The sequence below is a fragment of the Triticum dicoccoides genome, chromosome 1B (genome assembly GCF_002162155.2).
Source record: "Triticum dicoccoides isolate Atlit2015 ecotype Zavitan chromosome 1B, WEW_v2.0, whole genome shotgun sequence".
Lineage (NCBI taxonomy): Eukaryota > Viridiplantae > Streptophyta > Magnoliopsida > Poales > Poaceae > Triticum > Triticum dicoccoides.
Window position 1 is genome coordinate 24,882,016 of NC_041381.1, and position 8,456 is coordinate 24,890,471.

The window sequence follows — 8,456 nt, forward strand, 5'->3', positions numbered from 1 at the left end:
TGACAAAATTCTCGAATGGGTTACTAAGAAAACAATGGGTGAGATGAGAGGCTTGTTAACCTCTATGGTTGGTTTCTTTGATTGCCGTGGACAGTAATGGAATCAAACAATTTTGTGTGTGCGTGCATGTGCTCCTTTCTATGTGAAGTACTTTGTGTTTCATCAGAATATAGGCGATAGTGAACATTTGTTTTCTACTTACCATGAGCACGTTATGCATGCGACGTTATTGTGTGGATGATGGTCAAGTTTGCTTTCCTACTATTTAATAGAATTGCTAATTAACTGGTCATTGTTATCGTATGTTCATTTTTGTTTCGTAGTGTGTCTGATGTACTTTTGATACGACACAAAAGAATCATTAGTTTTTTTTTTTGAGAAAACCTTGGCTTTCTCTGTAGGGTGGTCTGAAATCTTGGTTCACTTTCCCTCTTTCAAAATTCTTTGTCTATGACAAGTTTCAAGGTTGGTGATTGTAAGCATGTTACCGGAGGTATGCCTATATGTGCAAATGGTAGAATTGAAAGTGATCGAGCATATCAGCAAGTACATGCGCGAACGTATTTTAGAGTCAACATATGACTACCTCTCTCTATCTTTGAGGCATCTTCAATTTTTCTTGCTATTCGTTAAACCTTGAAAGCAATAACTCACACTCAAATGAATGTAGTGGTTTGTCTCCACTCCATGGCGGTTGCTCGCCGGCTACCAGCCATTCATGCTGCCAAAGACCGCCGGTGTCAGCGGGGCCATCAACAACAGAGACTTCCGCTTCTTCCTGTCCTACGACACTAGCCTTCTGCCTCCCAGGGCCACCGAAGGTACTCACATGCGCCCCTCTCCATGCCGCCCCCAAATTCCTACCCTTTTCTCCCTTGCACATATTCACATTATATATGATGAAATCCTCAAATGGGCTTCTAGGAAAAACAAGTGTGGTGAGATAGAGCTGTTGCAGAGGCTCATTAACCTCCACGGTGGATTTCCTAAAAGGTTGAGGAGTAGTGTGAGCAGTTGTTGAATCCTTCAGTTTCATAAACCATTGACTGCTGTGCATATACTAATACAGTGGCACGTGCAAAAGGACGTGCATACTCTATTTGGTCCAGTACATATCATGAAGAAAAATTGTGTGAAATATGCGAGACCCTTGAAGCTTGCGAAATATCTAATTTTGACTCCTGAAGTTTACAAAATATCTAATTTTGTGAAATATCTATTTGATCTACCAGAAAATGGTCAGAAAACATAAAAAATTCTGACGATAGAAGGTGGTATACTATATAATTGCAATAATTATATAGTGCTTGCCGATCATGCCTTTTAAAAATGGGAAGCTCAGAAAAACTCAACCTTTGAATCTCCTGTGACTTCTCTGTAACTGCCCCGTGTAACCATACCTTTGATGCGGTTTCCTCATGCAGGTGGACAAGGAGAGGCCTCGGCTCCACTCCATGGCGGTGGCTTGCCGGCTGACCGGCCGTCCATGCTGCCAAAGACCACCGGCGTTAGCAGGGCCACCAACAACAGCGACTTCCGCTTCTTCCTGTCCCGCGGCGTCCTCCTGCCGCCACTGAAGGTACTCGCTCTTTCACCTCTCCTTACCATCCCCTAATTCCCACCCTTTTCTCTCTTGCACTTTATATTATGATGAAATCCTCAAATGGGTTCCTAAGAAAACTAGGGCGAGGTGAGATAGAGCTGTTGTATTTCATGTCTGGCCGGATGATTGCAAGGTGACAGGAAAACAAAGGAAATGAACTACATCATGAACTCAATTAAGTTGCATGCTGAGCAACAACCAATAATTGATCTGCAAGCGCATACATTGTCAAAAGAGCCACAACCAGATAATACTACGTAAATGATCAATTACTTCTTCAAACATTATGTCTTCATTTTTACTTTTTAAATTTTCAACTCTTTAATGGCTAGTCTTGCCCCATCAAGTGAAAACTTGAATATCCACTGATGATGTCATCTCTTCTGATCGAGCAGCATGGCTGGCAACATGCTGGTGGCCGAGCTGCTGCGGGCATGGGGCTGTATGAAGCCTGCCGGAAGCTGGACTTCCACCACGCCACCGTCCAGTCAATCCTTCTGGATGCCGACGCCAAGAGCCGCACCAGCCCAGCCATCCGCTGCTGGATGTCGTATCTCAAGATGGCTGCCTACCATGCAGAAGACGTCCTTGACGAGTTCTGATATGAGCTGGTGCGCTGCCGCCCAGATCTGCTGCGCCTCCATCGCATACAAGGTTTGCCTCGTCCTACTTTACTTTCCCACTCCGTCAGGCTCTGTAAATTCCCATGCACTATAAATCATTATTATGGAAATCGTTAACTGGTAGCTGCTCGGTCGGCTGGCGAGTAGGGGATTAATAGGCTAATCGACAAGTTAATCGGCCATTTAATCAATTCATCGGACGATTTATCGGTTTATCGGCTACTCGGTGACCCTACGAGTAGGGATTAATCGCCAAGTTAACTGGTTAATCGGATGAATTCTTGAACAGGGCTATAAATATATACATGCTGAGCTACGAAACCACATGACAGGCAGCAAAGCAGAGGTTAGGTACTCTGACAAGTTTGAACAAGCACATGAAATGTTTATTTCTTGCACAAGATCTCATTCTGGTTAGCCTCTGTTTTCAGTTTATGGTTTTAATTTGGGAACATAGCCTTTTAATTTAAATTTATTTGTTTTCAATTGGAAATGGAATCCATTTAATTTCAGTTGAGCTCCAGTTTATGCCCTGAGCTCCTTAAATTCCTATCCCTACATATACATGTATATAAGTGAATACATTTCTTCCTGTACAATGGTGTTCCGTTAGACGATCAACTTGATGAGCTACCAGGCCTCAGTGGCCGCGCTGATGTTCTCATTTACATAAGAATGCCACAACAGGACAATCTTGCTTGACAGAATACATCACTATAGTTGGCATATTTTCATATTCAACAACTAACCTGATGTTGAGTTGATCCTAGTTTAACCTATTGTGCAACAAAATGATGTTTAAAGCCTTCGCACATTTCGGTTACAAATTTTTTGAATCCCATTAGTAGCTTCCCGGTAATTGTCCATTGCTGTGGACAAGGTTAAGTAGAAGGAGTGTGACCTTTTGTTGTTCCATGGCCTAGTTGTTTAGCTCAGCAGTTTCGATTACAGATTCGTTTGTCAGGTTAACACTGATACACCATCGAGTCAGAGAGTGTCTCTTCTAAAAATGCAGTTGGCTATGCTGCCGCCCAGATCTACCAACCCTACACCGCACGCAAGGTGTTCCCTCACGTTCCCTTGTCACTCCGTCTGCCACTGTAAACTCTCATGCAGTACAAACATAAACATATTGAGCTATTAAACCTCATTACAGGCAGCAAAACAGAGGTTAAGTTGTGCATTGATTCTCAATCTTCTAAACTGCAAAAAGGTGTTCTATGCCAATTTGTGTTGCTTTATTGTTTGAATTAGTTATCTTTGGTGTTTTTGTTTTATTTCTGTAGCTAGAGACTGATTTTGAAATATAATCCAAGCGCTTTTCTGTTGAATTTATGATGGATGGCTTTGGCCCATTAAGTCTGCTACCATGTTTTGTGAAGTGGAGTTGGGGTCAATCCCTTGTGAATTTCTCCTTTTTTGCCCGTTTAATTTTAGATGTGGCAAAATTATGCAGCAAGCTAAATGTGCCCATAGCTTTCATGGTTTTCAATTTGAACAATCTATGGCCCAGTCTCTCATTGCATTTTAATTTTTACTTACGGGATTTTGATGTACTGGTGTTCATGGCAAATGATCCTTTTCGTCTGGTATTTGTTTGTCATATATAACTTGATGAGAGAAGCGATGATATCATAACCATACCACATTTCTGGATTCACTGTGATGATCAATTTACATCATGCACTACCATCTGATCTCCCGTTTCTGTTTTTATAGTTGAGATATTTTTATATGAATAAACTTTTGAATTCTGATAACCTATGAAATTCTGAGCATATTCATGACAGAATACGCCACGGTAGTTGATATATTTTTATATTTAACGAACATGTTGTTCAATTGATGTTGGTCTAATCTATTGTGCAACTGAATGGTGCTTAAAACCTTCATACATTTCAATTACGAATTTGCCGAATCCCATTAGTAGCTTATCTGCTAACTGTTACTGGATATAGGAGGACTTCCTCTCTCGAAAGTGCCGAGTAACCTAATACTGCATTTTCTCGTTCAGTAGTCATAACCAATTTATTATGGTTATCTTTGCTTACAATGTATTTTTCGTTCAGGAATCTGGAGCTCGTGTATCATTATCAAACACAAGCTTGTGGGACCCTGAACTTGGACGAATTAATCATCTGAGCACAAGCAGAGCTTGATCTGTGGAATAATTGATAGAGATCTCAAACCAAGCTCGAACGAGCAAAAGTAAGTGCCAGTCACACTTCACTATATTTATTTTTGTTTCCTTGTCACCTTATGACCACCTGGTTCTGGTTTCATACTGCAGTAGCACTACTAGAATATGAAATCAATTCGTTTTTTGCTTGTCATCTTCATGAATCATGAGGGTCAACAAGCATAATTCAGTTGTGCCAATCCAAAGTGATGTACATTTGTGCTTTTCCAGCTGAATAACTTTGTGCTTCATGTGTAGGTCACTTCAAAGCATCATCAAATTTCCTCCTGCACAAGCCATATAAGTGGAGAAGAGGTATTTGGTGTGGAAATTCCTTTCCTCTTTAATGTATGAGAAGAAAGCTCTTAGAAAGGTGGCATTTGAGATTTCGGTGGTGTCAAGATAAGTGAGATTGATGAAGCTTTCCTTGGCACAACTGTGAGAATGCTGTTGCCACAGTAGATTGTACCGGCATACCACAATGACTCGCAGAGGCAGGCTCAAAGGATGCGGGTGTCATAGCTGGCATCAATATCCTGCATATTATCAATGAGCCAACATCTGCTGCCATTACTTATGGTCTTGACAAGAAGGCTTCCAGTGTTGGTGAAAAGAATGCCCTCGTCTTTGACCTTGGTGGTGGTAACATTGATGTCTGTCTTCTTACCATTGAGTAGGGTATCTTTGAGGTTAAAGCCATAGCTGACGACACTCATCTTGGTGGTGACTTTATAGTCATAGCTGTTGACTCGCATCAATGTCATGCGTGTCACCAATGAGACAATAGCTGCTGCCGTTGCTTATGGTCTTGACAAGAAGTCTTTCAGTGTTGGTGAAAAGAATGTCCTCGTATTTGACCTTGAAGGTGGTACCTTTGATGGCTCTCTTCTCACCATTGAGGAGGGTATCTTTGAGGTTAAAGCCACAATTGGTGACACTCATCTTGGTGGTGAGGTCTTTGACAATAGGGTGGTCAACCACTTTCTCCAGGAGTTTAAGAGGAAGAACAAGAAGGACATTGGTGGCAATTGAAGGCTGAGGACATTGTGTGAAAGGGCAAAGGGAACGCTCTCCTCCACTACGCAGACCACCATTGAGATTGACTCGTTGTTTGAGGGCATCGACTTCTACTCCACCGTTATACATGCCAGGTTTTAGGAGGTGAGAACATGGATCTGTTCAGGAAGTGTATGGTGCCTGTGGAGATGTGCCCCAGGGAAGCAAAGATGGACAAGAGCATCGTGCACGATGTTGTAGGTGGTTCCACTAGGATTCCCATAGTGCAGCAGATTCATCAGGACTTCTTCAAAGGCAAGAAGCTCTGCAAGAGCATCAACCCTGATGAGGTTGTTGCCTATGGAGGTGTCGTCCAAGCTGCCATCTTCAGCGGAGAGGGCAACGAGAAGGTCCAGGACCTGCTGCTATTGGATGTCACTCCTCTTTCTCTTGGTCTGGAAACAGTTGGGTGTACGTCAGCCAAGACGACTTGCCGTCTTGCCATTTGCACACACCCAGCTGATCTAGGTAGGAATAGGTACGTACATAGCTAGCACCATCTCTTTCTCTATATAGTACAATCAGTGGCACAAGACGAAGTCAACATCGAGACCATCCAGCAGTTCGTACATGGCAAGATGATCTGGGCTCTCCAGGACCGCCTCTTCGGCTGCAACTACTTAGTTGAGTACCTGGTATCTCCTTCCTCTTCTGTTTCACCTCTCTGGGGCCTAGCCTTCGAGCTATGGCTGATGTGTGTGCTGGCCATTTAGCCAAAGTAGATGATTGTCATGATTTTGTTCAGTGGTGATGTCCTGTTCATGCTCTGGCTTGGCTCAATATTCACACCTAGGGAGGCTGGTAGTAATTTTCCCTGTTTGTTTTTATAGTTTTTGCACACTATTTGTGATCATTGCTTCTAATCTTATAATGTGATGCATCTCTGCTCCAAGTCAATGAATCGACGGTGTCATCCATTTAATATGCCAATCAAGGCCATGTCATTTCATAAAGATGTGTACCTATCTGAAATCTCTTATTTTTGCATATTAGTCCAACTCATGTAGTTGACGAACCGATACCCAAGTTGGAGTATTTACTGTTCAATGCCATGACAATCACGAATTCTTGATGCCTTTTCTGGTCTGGAGTGCAAGTAACTGGTGCATGTTGATTTCAGGGTCACAAGAGTCACGTGTCAGGATCTTCTCATCTAAGGGGGTGCCCTGGCCGTGTTTGCGGAAAACAAGGGCTGGATCTTATCGTGCAGTTTACTCACACTCGCACGCAGGAACTCCCACGGGCTTGTAGTTTTTTGTTGTTTGACTATAATCAACGTTCCGCGGGACGAGTGGTGGAACATGCTACTTATTATCCAAGTTTCGGATGCAGAGGTCTTGGCTTGTTTTGTGTTCTTCAAGTACTGCTAGCTCTTTGTTAGCTTGTGACTCTGAAGAAGGGCGGCCCTGAGGCATCATGAAAAGCATTAGATTGTTGTCGGTTTAGTTAGTTGACTTGTTTTTGGAACAAATAGATGGTGATAGATGATAGCTGCTGTGGTTTGTTTTTGTTGTGGGACATGTTGCTTACAAGATGCATGCATCAGTAGTGTGGTATATGATTCGAAGTGTGCATCGATGCATTCCTGGATGTTTGATTGGCGACCAAATAAATCATCTCTCCCATTTTTGTACTACCTCTCTCCATCCATATATATAGGGCCTAATGTGTTTTTTGAGATTGCTTTTGACTATTGATAAGATTAATAGTATATGAGATGTATAATGTTAAAATACAACATTCTTGATGCCATAAAGGGTGTTCTGTCATTGTGAAAGTTAGTAATCAAAAAGTAATTACTAAGGATAGGAAGTGAGATGTTACGTAATTAACTCATTTTCTATGAGGAAAGAGATATTATTTCATGCATATGATAGAAACTTAACTCTGGCTAATTGAAAAGCCATCGTTAGGATGTGCGTGCAGGTTGGGAGGGCCATAGCGCCTCCATGCAGGGTAAATATGGCCATGCATGTAGGGTAAATATGGCCATGTGGTTGGCCTTGTACGAGTATCTCGGCATCCAGCTTACATGGGGCTGCATGCATGCATCAGTCATTACGGAGAATATCTCGGTATTCAGATCACGTGGGGCCACGGGGCATGGACCAAGATGAAAATTAACTCTAACCGACTGAAACAGCAAAACACCCAACGATAAGGGATACATGTAGCTTATCTCGGATGCATGCAACGGCATCCAGCTCACATGGGGCTGCATGCATGCATCAGTTATTACGGAGAAAACAAAACGTCCGACATACCCATGCATGGGAAGGGAGTAGTACTGGTATTTTTGGAATGAAATTACGTGCCTAGGCCATTTAATTCCCTTTCCCGTAAATGTGTGCTTGGGGATGCCCATCAGTTAGCCAGGGACGGAGGAAGGAAGGGTCTGGATTGTGCCACCTCACCGATCCGTGGCATGGCCTTGCCTTTGCGGCATTCCTTGTTCTCTAGCCTTCACCATCACACCATGCCGCCATGTCTTGTCTATATATACGAGGAATAGTGATCCATCCGCGTGCGGGATGTGTGTGCGACTTATGACTTGGGACTTGGGCGACGGCGACGCTTTGTCAGAGAGAGAGAGAGAGAAGCTTCTTGTGTACAAGGGAAGACGCCGATGGAGAGCGGATCCTCCCGGCGGGCGCGGGCGCGGCCGGAGAAGACGCACATCCGCCACCACGATCCATGAGCAAGGCAAGTCCTCTCCTCCCTCTGTCTCTGTGGTTGCCGCCGAATCAATTGGGCATGCATATGCATGGTTGGATTGGATTAATTGGATTGGGTGCCGTACGAATCCATACATCTCAGTACGTAGTACACAGACAGACCAACACCATGCCAGATCTAAACAAAAATACTCGTACGTATGTTGTTTTGCATTTCCTGCTAGCCCATGCATGCATCCGATCGAGTCGTTCCGGGGGAAAAAAGAAGCGTTTTGGGTTGCCGGATGGATCAAGTGCGTCGACTTAGGATTTCCATCCCC

General features: G+C 43.3%; 1 non-coding gene and 1 pseudogene across 1 annotated transcript; both read left to right on the forward strand.

The window, feature by feature from the left end:
* The first annotated feature begins 481 nt into the window (after positions 1–481).
* Positions 482–8,456, forward strand: part of LOC119350035 — a 10,057-nt pseudogene continuing 2,082 nt past the window's right edge.
* On the forward strand, positions 3,843–3,929 carry LOC119351536. Its single transcript, XR_005170018.1, has one exon. It is a non-coding gene; the product is annotated as a small nucleolar RNA Z195/SNORD33/SNORD32 family (small nucleolar RNA).